Source organism: Anabrus simplex, chromosome 6 (assembly GCF_040414725.1).
Source record: "Anabrus simplex isolate iqAnaSimp1 chromosome 6, ASM4041472v1, whole genome shotgun sequence".
NCBI classification, from domain to species: Eukaryota; Metazoa; Arthropoda; class Insecta; order Orthoptera; family Tettigoniidae; genus Anabrus; species Anabrus simplex.
In genome coordinates, this window is record NC_090270.1 from 239,491,405 (window position 1) to 239,504,631 (window position 13,227).

Consider the following 13,227-nt stretch of genomic DNA (forward strand, 5'->3'; position numbering starts at 1 on the left):
TTTAAAACCTAAGTTGCTGGACATCCCTCTCACGTCTTCCGGTAGGTTATTCCATTGTCGAGTTGAGTAACGGTGAATGATCCAGTATAAGTTGTGGTTCTCTGTACGGGAGAGAACCTTGATAAAGGCAAGGTTGTGCACGATCAGATTTCTTTTAGTAGATGGGAGATTTGAATGGTAACGAACTTAGACGGGTTGAGATATTTTCAGAATATTATGCAAAAAGAAATCAATTGGAAGTATACGATGGTCTTGCAAGTGAAATATTCTACTCATGTGTTTTATTTAAACTCCACCGCAGAAATCAAAATGAAGATATGCGAGTAATTCAGTTAGTGTTTTCTTTCGTTTTGTTTGACTTTGAAGTTACTAATGTGCCGTTTTATTACGATAAAATGTTAAGTCGTTTACTTTGTCCTTCAAGAACTGATTTTTTTTAACTCCCTCTTTTTCTGATAGGCTTTTGGAACAGATATGTCTGACTTGGAGAAAGGTTGGATAATGGAAATATTTGGAAATGAGATATCATAACGGTAAGTATTTCGAGGAAGTACTCTTACTGAAATGTCAATAGAAATAGTAGCTAATCAGTTCACCCGGAAAGACTGTAGCACTAAAAGACTTGACTAAAATGCACATAAATGGACTACGGCATTGTTGTGCTTGTCTATAGGATAACAACCGGCACCTCAAAGAGCTGCGTAAAGAGAGTGGGATGGGAACAGGAGACGTAATTTTTTTTTGCTAGTTGCTTTACGTCGCACCGACACAGATAGATCTTATGGCGACGATGGGACAGGAAAGGGCTAGGATTGGGAAGGAAGCGGCCGTGGCCTTAATTAAGGTACAGCCCCAGCATTCGTCTGGTGTCAAAATGGGAAACCACGGAAAACCATCTTCAGGGCTGCCGATAGTGGGACTCGAACCTACTATCTCCCGAATACTGGGTACTGGCCGCACTTAAGCGACTGCAGCTATCGAGCTCGGTGGAGACGTAATTTTTGCACAGCTGTTAATAATAACACCATCTATTTTCTCAAGCGAACTAGCACAATTTGAAACAAGATATCGCAAACCAGCGTGTCACTCCACGCGGACTTGTTAACAAACTGTCATCCAGTAGGTTTTTATTATATACTGCAGGGCTCTAATTGGTGCGGCTTTAGCGGTGGTTACAGATGTAGTCACCCCATGAAGAACATTGAAAATTGATCTGTAGAAGCTGAATTTCACTTCAAGACCTCAATTCCATTAAGTTCAGATTCTGTCACGGACCAAATCACAATTGAGAATATAACAGCCGGCATGTTAAAAAATGAATTATCTTTCCTTTGACAGGAGGTTTCTAAATAAGCCAAGTCACTGATATAATGCTGCGGGAGTATAACAGTAATATTTACTACTACAAAATGTTTTCAATTCATTTACTTTGTCCGGTGGCACTGAGATATTTCTTGCATGCCAACCACGGACATGGTGTTACAATAGGTCTAACTGCCGTACAAAGGTCGACTGCATCAGCCGGGTTCAAACCGGTAAACTGTCGATCATGAGTTGGAATATCTTCTTCTGATCCACCTACGAATTTCACAGAACCACCCTTTACTACAGCTTCCATTTGACCACTTAAATGTTGATTTCTTTAGGAATGATCGTAGTGCTTAGTGTCGAACTGACTGTTTTGTTAAGGAAGTCGTTTTGAAAGAGGGGCAAAAAAGTACCATGTCATTTTAACGAAATAATGTGAAGAGGTAGTGATTTATTAAAATAAGTCGAGCTACATTCGTTGGAAAATTAAAGTAATTTGCAAAAACTACTTCAATTCATGATAAATACTTACATCTTTCGACAATGGTGGAAACTTCACGGCGCGCTGTGAGAGTATGATACAATTTGTGTAGTCTCACTCCTATTTGCATCTCAACAGAGTGTATGTGCATATATATTGGGCTAAATACGAAACAGCGAACATTATAGATATTGTTATGTCATTGTTCTATGTTACTTCTTTGCACTTCTACTACATAGCATCCTTAGCAGTGATGATTAAAATCTCTATGCAAATGTAACATTTTGCATTCTACAAATGCTTCGTTTATTGTGTATTTGTGTCATTGTGCTGTTGTATGATCATTAATCTTGCAGCACTGGCGCTCTACGTTGAGACTTGAGTGCTGATGTCTGGTTTCATAGTCTCATGCATATTTTTTAAAAGTAGCTTATTAAATGACGATCAACAAACAATTATTTTAATACTTCCAATGGTGTATAAGAACAGATAAATTTATAAATGGAACACCTGTGGTACATTTTACAGGGACACTTAAAATTATAAACGTTACTGTAAAAACATCATTTTCTTTCTTCCTCTTTTCCTACACCTTTTTCCCAACACCTGTGGGGTCGCGGGTGCGAACTGAGTAGCACACGTGGGTTTGACCCTGTTTTACGTCAGGATGCCCTTCCTGACGCCAACCCTATATGGAAGGATGTAATCACTATTGCGTGTTTCTGTAGTGGTTGGTGGTGTGGTATGTTGTCTGAATATGAAGAGGAGAGTGTTGGGACGGACACAAACACCCAGTCCCGGTTCCAGTAGAACTAATCAGAAACGATTATTAAAGTCCACGGCCCGGCCGTGAATCGAACACGGGACCCTCTGAATCGAAGGCCAGTACGCTGACCATTCAGCCAACTAGTCGGACTATGAAAACATTATATAGACAAAAAAGACAAAGTCACCTCCGTACAGACCATGAAGGCCCTTGGAGGAGTGGAAGGTAAAGGCTTCCACCATTGTTAACCGCGGCACGTGATGGGGTACAGTGGTTAGTTCTACGCCCGGCCGCCTTTGCCTCCAGGAATGAACCTGGTACTCATTTTTGGTGTAGGCTGGGTGCACCTCAGGACCATATGCACCTCCGGAAGTGGAATTCTCGTTTCTTAAATTTTACGGCTTCCTGACGGGGATTCGAACCCACGTCCTTCCGGGCGAACCGAGCACGCCTTTACCGCCTCGGCCAGGCAGCCCCTATAAAATCGTTATAGTGGTGTATATTACACAAGAAAAAATATTGCAATCTCGAATTTGCAATCATTTGATGTTAAACAATGTTCGAAAATACAAAATATATAATCCACACTATTTCCTCCAAAAAAGATCACCCTAGGTTTGACATTCTACCGTTGAATTTCCTATTCATGATCAGTTTGGAAACTGAACACCTCTGACAACATGAATTGGACATAAAATCCTTTTCCTTACAAATGTTGCTTCCTGTATTTTCTGCGCATGTGACACATTATCCATCTTGTTTGGTCTAATTCATCAAAGATTGATTCTAGATCACTTTCACAGTGTAATTCCAGTAAAAGTCCCATTTTCTTGTTCACTGGCCATAGATCACTGAATAAGTAATGTTATTGCTATAAAAGTTCATAAAAAGGAATCAAAAATCAAAATTTGGAACGTTATTTTTTAAGATTCTAATACGCGTAGTCGTATTTTTTTATAGAAGCGCACTTGCATTTAGTTGTGTTACATGAGCACTGGCGCAAATATGGTTATTATTTCCAGTTAAATAACTGATCACGCAACCTGGGATTGCAAGAACAAACTAGATAATCATAATGGCGTATGCCTGGTGCCGGTCTTTTCCCCGTAGACGGCCTGTTAGACGACCTGCATGTCTGTGGAGATAGGATGATTTCTAATGCTGAATACGCCACACACTCCAGCCCCCGAGCCATTGGATTTAACCAATTAAGGTTAAAATCCCCGACCCGGCCGGGAACCGAACCCGGGACCCTCTGAACCGAGGGCCCGTGAGCTGACCATTCAGCCAACGAGTAGGACAACAAACTAGATAAGAAAAGGGGAAGTAAACAGAGAAACAGGTTTGCAACCCCTATTATTCCCCCATCATGTAAAAACTGACGCGGAATGGGTCTATGGGACTAAGCTTCAGTATTGTAGGGTAAAATTCATGTTTGGATAATAAAACAATTTATGCATAATAGACCACATTGAAGATCATGATTAAATAAGAATGGACCAAGATGCAAAAAGGTGTGAGGTAAGTTTGTATCCTGTTTCCCATACTCTTTGTCTTATAATCTGAAACTACTTTTCGAATAATCCCACGATGACGGTGATATAGGAATGAAAGTCAACGGAAAGTGAATAAACACTATTTGCTAAACGGATAACTCCGTGGAAGTAGCTGAAACTTCAGAAAGCGTTGAATTCTCTTTGAACAGAATCAACATGATAAAGGAAGGAATTTGGACTTACAAACACTTAAAATATTTTTCTTAATCTACAACCAAGAACTAAACAATACTGCTATCCAAAAGATGGAAACATCATTGAAATACCTACAATCTAGGTAACACTAGAATGGTATGATTTATAAACCAAAACCAGTATCGGATTTACGATATTACTACCTTGACTTTTAATTTGAAACAAGTTGGTGTGTCGTTATTGGTGTTGCATTACAGGAGACGAAGAGAATCGTCGTGAACCAACTACATAATTTTAGAATGTGGGTGTATCGCAAAATTTTCAGTGATCAACTAAGAGATTCTTAATCATGTTGGAAAGTCATGCCCTGTCCTAACACTTGACAAATATAAGAAAGTGGCATATGCCCTTCAGTTCCTTGGAAGACCTTAAACTCTATTTCAACAGAATCAACCAACGTGGTAAAACATTAAATTACCTATTGGTTAGAAGTTATTCTATCGAAATTACCAATGCAGCCTGAATAACTGATAGGAAAAGGCAAGGTTGTAAATAAAACGTGGATAAAGTTATCCTGGCTGTAGAGCCTCTGACATGGATCGACATCAACGATACGGCAAGTCGGATGTGAGAAGCATAGCTAGGAATCATTACCCGAAGATGACCCTTTCTTTCTTTGAGAAGTATACTCGAGAGGAAGAAAAAGGAGGAGGAGATTAGGAAGTAGAAGAAGAAGAAGATGAAGCGTAGAGTAAAAAAGTTATGCTTGCTCTACAAACTTAGGCGAAACAGAAATCATGGGAAAATTCAGCCCCTGAAATTAGTCATCATCATCATCATCATCATCATCATCCAAACAGATATTAGGACAAGTGATCTGTTACGGTCTCGATTCATCTCTTAGCTAGGCGTCCAAGAGAACGTCTTCCACTGGGCTGGAATAGGAAGATCTGCGTTGGAATAATTTCCCCTCCCATACTGTTCATATGGTCCCTCCAGTTCTGTCGGTATCTTCCTACGAATTATTATTTTTTGTTATTTTGCTTTACGTCGCACCGACACAGATAGGTCTTATGGCGACGATGGGATATGAAAGGCTTAGGAATGGGAAGGTAGCGGCCGTGGCCTTAATTAAGGTACAGCCCCAGCATTTGCCTGGTGTGAAAATGGGAAAACACGCAAAGCCATCTTCAGGGCTGCCGACTGTGGGGTTCGAACCCACTATCTCCCGGATACAAGCTCACAGCTGCGGCTGGTCCTACGAATTTTAACGTAAGTTCTAACTTCAGTTCTTTGATCATATACTCATTCCTATCGAGGTCCCATCGTATGTACCCTGCTGTACGTCTCATGAATTTTATCTCAGAAGCAGTTATTCTGCGTTAATCTCTTTTTCTGATGGCCTGTGCTTCACTTCCGTACATGAGAATGGTCTGGATAATTTTCTTCAAAATATGCGGTTTTGTGTTGCTCTGGACTGTAGATATTTTCATGACTGAATTGATAGTGGTATAGCACACACCCATGCCCCATGGCACTACAGCCGTTGAAGGGCCTTGGCCTACTAAGCGACCGCTGCTCAGTCCAAAGGGCTGCAGATTATGAGGTATCGTGTGGTCAGCACGACGAATCCTCTCGGCCGTTATTCTTAGCTTTCTAGACCGGGACAGCATACACGCATCTTACCAATAATGACACCCCGTCTACACATGAGATCTTAACAACAATAAATACAACGCGGAATTATTTACATACGCCTTTTCAAGTCCCGTATTACAATTACATCATTAATAGTACAGCACCACTCAATTCAATAGAAGATCTTCCAGTTGATGGAGTTGCAAAATGTTTAACAAGAAATATTTTAATTGTGTCATCACTAACATATGCACCCTTTAAAAGCCAACAAATTCCAATAGGACTGAAAATGTAAATGTGTACACCATAGCTAAATTCTATCTCTGTAAAATAAAACCAAACCGCATGGCACTGCAGCCCTTGAAGGGCCTTGGCCTACCAAGCGACCGCTGCTCATTCCGAAGGCTTGCAGATTACGAGGAGTCATGTGATCAGTACGACGAATCCTCTCGGCCGCTATTCTTAGCTTTCTAGACCTGGACCGCTATCTCACCGTCAGATAGCTCCTCAATTATAATCACGTAGGCTGAGTGGACCTCGAACCAACCCTCAGATCCAGGTAAAAGTCCCTGACCTGGCCGGCAATCGAACCCAGGGCCTCCAGGTAAGAAACAGGCACGCTACCTCTACACCACGGGGCCGGCAAATTTTATCTCCGTACTTCATTTTAATGTAATCGATGTATATGTAAATTGTGTTTTTCAGTGCTGATGATGCCTCAAAGAGCCGAAACAAGTTCACTTATAATGTTAACTAAATAACCTAATATATTATTGTAATGCATATGATATTAAATAGGTGGAAATTATACTCTCAACTGTAAAAAGTACCCATGGTTTTGTTAAATTTTGTAATACTGTTATCTATACGGATGTTGCTTGCAAATTATAGGAGTAGCCGAGGTATTTGAGGGATTTAGTTCATTCTGATGGCTTATTAATCAGTATAATTTTACAAGGAACTGGGTATTTGCCTTTGAAAGTAAGTGGTTTTGCATAATTTCAGTAGATATTTCTATGTCATATTCAGCAGTTATTCTATTAAGATGATGTACGTAGCCTTGTAAATTACAATATGAAGATGCAGATAGTACCTGTTTATCAGCATACAGCAGTGCATCCAGTTGTAGGCGATTATTTATGGTGATGCTGCCCCAGTGAGGAATACTCCAAGGTTTTATAAGAGCGTTCGCGTAGCTTATGAAAATGGGGGTTGGATAGGTCTTTACACTGTCGTACATCTACGTTGATTGGTTTTCATTGTGTTGCTAATTCTTACTGCAATTACATTTTTTGTGTATGAATGCTTGGATCACCTGTTATGGTACTTCGTCTTTTAGTAGCGTTTCTAAAAGTTATAAACGTCCACTAACCTCCTTGGCTAAATGGTCAACGTCGAGGCCTTTGGTTCTGAGAGCCCCGGATTTGATTTCCTGGTGGTCAGATTAATTCCTCTGTTTCGGGGATTGAGTGTTTGTGTTTGTCCCTATACACTGATCTTCACGTTCAGAAAACCCACGACACTACCATCCATTACAAAAAACACGCCATTAGTGAATATATTTATATATTTGCCGTATGATTTTTCTGGCAGGGAATGTTCGAGGACATGTTGGGCTGGCCTGGTGCAGGTCTTACTATTCACCTCGCTAGTTGCTTTACGTCGCACCGACACAGATAGGTCTTATGGCGACGATGGGACAAGGAAGGGCTAGGAGTGGGAAGGAAGCGGCCGTGGCCTTAATTAAGGTACAGCCCCAGCATTTGCCTGGTGTGAAAATGGGAAACCACGGAAAACCATTTTCAGGGCTGCCGGCAGTGGGGTTCGAACCTACTATCTCCCGAATACTGGATACTGGCCGCACTTAAGCGACTGCAGCTATCGAGCTCGGTGGTCTTAACTATTTGACACCCGTAAGCGACCTGCACATCTGGATGTGGGATATTTATGATAACGAAATAGGGAGTGGATGAAACGTAGCCTATTACTCTCGAATGAAAAAAAAAGGGGTCTGCTCAAAGCTTTACGTCTCCATCGGACAGGCGAATTACCATCAATAGTGCCATAATATGAACTCTCGCGGAGAGGTTTGGAATTGAATCCAGGCTTTAGGCACGCAATCTAAAGATTATAAATTTTATACCACCACCTCCCCAACCCCATCGACCAACATTCTGATGGTGAACATTTTTCGATCAACGGGACTCGAAGCGGTTAACCACAGTGTCAGACCATTTAGACTTGATGCCTTAAACGTTCATGGCCACCAGGCGGGCTTCACATTTAGTGAATATATTATTCATATTACATGGCCGATTTTGTGAGAAAAGAAGATGACAATAAGAATCTGACGTGATTCCATTGCGGTTAGGGACACGTTGATGTTAGCTTACAATCGGGAGATATTTGGTTCGAATCCCACTGTCGGCAGCTCGGAAGATAGTTTTCCGCGGTTTCCCATTTTCACACCAGGCAAATGCTGAGGCTGTACCTTCCTTCTCACTCCTAGCCCTTTCCTATCGCATCGTCGCCATAAGACCTATCTGTGTCGGTGCTACGTAAAGCAAATCGCAAAAAAAAAAAAAAGGTAATCTGAATTACTCGTAAATGTATATATATATGTTGAGCGAAGGTGAACATAACAATGACAATTTACATTAGAACAAGCGAAGTGACGCTACATGAATTACTCCTAGCTCGGTACACAGATGTACAGTATACAAAGGTAAAGATGGTAGGATTTGGGGAAAAAAGTATCGTCCAACGCAAAATGTCTCCAGAGCAGGATATTTTATTATAACCTGTATAGGATGGAAATAACAGCTCAAGACGCTCCTGTAGTTGTCCAGTCATGTATCACTGAATAGAATATACTTCAAATCATTGCTACCTGATAAGATATCTACGTTTACACCAGGGGGGAGTCTACAAAGGATGATCGTGATGAAAATCTCACAATAATATGAATGAATGAAAGACGTTATGTGGACTTCTTTATTTCGCAGGTGCAACGAACTCGATAATTAAAACATAAAGATAACATTAAATAGTCATGGGAGTTAAATTGAACTGTTCCCAACACGTATGGAAATAAAGAAGTTTAATTTCCTCCTCCAGTGTCTCCGGTTCGATGGACGTACTTGAAATGATCATCAGCAGCTTCCAGAAGGGACCTTCTTCATAGGAGTATTTGACTGTGGGCGAAAATTTAGTATAATTTCGTGGCAACGTCCCGTTCAGACAGTACACCAAATGTATCGTGTGCAGATCTTAAGACTTCCAGAACCATTCTGGTTCTAGACTTTCAGCTTCGAAGTTTCCGTTGGAGTTCCACCAGAGGTTTCTCATAGTGTTTCTAATTCCCAAGTTGACTTTCTAAGACGTTTAGGGGCTCCTCTAATGCAAATGGCCAGGGTATTTTTTGTAGCAATAGGTTAATGAGTGTTTCCCACGGCAGGGAGCTACTGGAGGATCACAAATGAAATTGCACCGGAATAAAAGTCTCAAGGATACCTTCTAAATAACGTCGATAATTTTGAATTAGTTTCAGTCAATTATCATACATTTCAAGGGGTGTTCGATATTACTAGCAGTATAAATATTATTTATTTTTCAGAATGTTATAAACGAAAATATTATTTTACGTAATTACTGTCAAATGATGAACAAAAACTGTTAATTAGCAATTCAACGACCTGCGTGTATTTCATAATATTGAATGAAAGCGATGTTGAGCTAATATTTACACATTTTAATTGTTTTGAGGCTGCATTTTTTGTACGTGTTTGCTGTTCTACCATCAATGCTGATGTAAACAAGCACCACCACACAAATGAACTGATACAAAGCAAAAGGGTGGTGGAATAGAAATAAATTGCGATATCGTATGAATTCAATAACAATTATATTAATATCGAAAACCATAGCCGACTTCTGCGCTGCCTACGACGCGTTTTACGACTAGCGACCGCCTTACCTCCAAAGGTTATCCACTAGGGAGTGTAAAGAGAGGAATCCATTTGTAAGCCTCAGCCCTCGTGTATTACTACCACTTACATTTGCCAAGGTTCCTCGCTGTTGTCTGATCGTACCGACCTTCACTGGGCACAGTGGTGGCTCCTGCCCTGACAAGCTGATGACGGGATATCTTAAAGTTAACGAAGTGACAGTAATTCAGATATTCATAATACATTACCAAAGAATTAAACTATTCCAGGCTGTGCAATTACTATTATTATTATTATTATTATTATTATTATTATTATTATTATTATTATTATTATTATTATTATTATTATTATGTCCACCTTCATGAATAAATGAATATTTTCTGGCCTTTTGTCCAAGGGGTTCCGGGTTCGATTCCCGGCTGGGTCGGGGATTTTAACCTTCGATAGCTTGGAGGCTGGGCATTTGTGTGCCATCTTCAGCATTATAATTTCTCATCGGTACGTCACTATTCTATTATCACAGGCAAGCAGGTCGCCTGTCAGGCGTCAACTCGGATGATCTGCATCAGACCACTCCAGACACCACACGCCATTATTATTATTATTATTATTATTATTATTATTATTATTATTATTATTATTATTATTAAAATCAGCAGCAGCACCAGCCTGACGGCGCCTAATACTACCTATTCGATTTATCGTATCCAAGAACACTATCCCTCCATATCATCTCCGTTGATATCGTAATGAACACGCCTCCGAAAAGTTCACTTATGACCAAGCAAAAGATGATATGCTCTCTTGTATTACAGCCGCGATCGAAAATACAAATACATTTTCTCTTACCATTAAGCAGATGAATCGTCCCTCAGGTTACACATGCAAATACACTTTCAGCATCCAGAACTCACGTATTCTGTATGCACTAAATTAATCTTCCTGTCCGTGAGAGCAGCGAACCCATCTGTGATCTTTCCTCCTGGAAAAAGGCGTCCCTAAAAAGCACAAACTAACTCGTCAAGTAGATCCATCCAATTTCGTGCAGCACGTTGTAATTATTAATTACTCATCATAGTGATTATCTCTAGAACGCTCGTATAACCCGTCGTCATTCCTTATAAGTAATATCGAGGATTCTACATGGTCTTCCGAGAAGTGAACGATGGGTAGTTTGTGAAACTGCCTCTTGTATGTTTTATCAAGGGCAAAATAAGCTAAGTGATGGGATTAAGGCCAGGTTTGTAATATGGCCAATAAGACTTAATTTGTAAGGTAAACGAAAGACGGCACTAGCATGGTCTCCCAGATCTGTCTCTTAAGTGTTGTAGCTAATCGCTGGTGGTGGAGAGTGGATGGAGTGGGTCAAGCTGCCATTATCTGGGTGTATGGAGAAGCGCTTCCTGGCCTTTTGTCCAAGGGGTTCCGGGTTCGATTACCGGCCGGGTCGGGGATTTTAACCTTCATCGATTAATTCCGATGGCTTGGAGGCTGGGCATTTACGTGTCATCTTCAGAATTATAATTCCTCATCGGTGCGGCACTATTCTCACAGGCAAGCAGGTCGCATATTAGGCGTCAACTCGGATGACCTGCATCAGACCTCTCCGCAGATCACACGCTATTATTATTATTATTATTATTATTATTATTATTATTATTATTATTATTATTATTATTAAAATCAGCAGCAACCTGACAGCGCCTAATGCTACCTATATCATTTATCGTATCCAAGAACACTATCCCTCCATATCATCTCCGTTGATATCATAACGAACACGCCTTCGAAAAGTTCACTTATGACCACTCAACTCTCCTCCGGGAAGCACGCGCTTGTTTTCATATCCTATCAACAGTTAACTATAATTGTTTGTTTGACCTGTGCGCGGTTTTCTACGCTGACTTGCGTAGAGATATCGAAATTTAATTTTCATTATCCAGTCGTTAAATATTTAGAACTGTTTTAAGTATCAACCTTGTCGTTAATATGGCCAGTCTTGGACATAATAGGAGCAGTTGGCCATGTTAGCTGCGCTGTGGGGAAAAGGGTTTACTTGAAACTAAGAAAGAGAACAGGAAAACGGCAAACTAGCTACCAACAAGAAACATCAAAACTATAAGCAAGCTGAGGGGAATACTATCCCCAAGAAAAGATCAAAAACGGACTGAGAGCTGGTAATGTACGATGATCTTATTTAAAATATCTCTTGCGATATATTTGGCATTTATCGGACAAATTTAATCACAATATCACACAGAAGAGATCCGTTCCTTTATCACCTACTGGAGTAAAACGGAACGTCTAAATTGATACGCAAGCAGACTAAACGACGTCAAATATAAATATTCTGTGTTGTATGCTGTGAAGATGAAGTGCAAGACATGAGACTTTGTCATCTGTGGAAATAATGTTCATGAATTTTGCGTTGGACTTACTAAGGAAGACAAAGAAGTGCTCAGACTGATTCAACCGAAAGGAGTATGAATCTTAAGATATTTCCATTTTTTAAATTTGATTCCTAATAATATTATCAAGTAATTATTTTAAAAATGAGTTATGCAATGATTTATTAATAAGTAAAAATACAAAGTAGTTTTTTATTAACACTCATGATACTTTCTACTAGATATACATTTCACAATGGCTATGTATGTTGGGTATTCAGCCCGAAGGGTGGTTTGATCCTCTGCAGCTCCGCCAAAAAAAAATGCATTTTATGACATGCCAAACCTTGGTGCCCATATTAACTTTATATTTTTTAAATTGCACAAAGTAAGACGTTTGATAATGCGCTTATTTCCTGTGGGTCTAATTTAACAAAATGCTTGATTACTTTTCTTCCAGTTAGAATGAATCCAAAATATATTTTCCCACAATGATTTTCTAAAAATTCTTTGAAATTGTGCCACGAAAATTGCACTAGTTTACCATGGCCATATTCCCATCATTTACCTTACTTGAGGTAATGTGACGTCATGGTTACCATAGCAACCAACCGTTTAAGTTCATCAAAACCATAAGAGGGAAACACTTGTGTAGACTAGGTTGTCCACATTCGCAACGCAAATGAGTGCAGGTGTAGAACGAAAGACAAAGACGACAAAGAAATTAATGCTTCTGCTTCCTTCTATCGCAAAAGTGAGTTGAGGGACATTGTGATTATGAACAGAAAGAACGGGGAGGAGCTGGGAAGCCGAAGATATAGGCTATATGATAAAGTAAGATATCAGTAATTTAAATTTTATATTTTAGATGATGCTGAAGACGCCCTCTACCTGACGAGCCATTCTAGCTTGCGTACCTGTTGTCCCTTTTAGAGCCTTACGGTAATAGGTTTGAGAAGTTTAGAGAGTAGTAATATGTTTGAAGTGCTTGATTGAACTTCCCTCT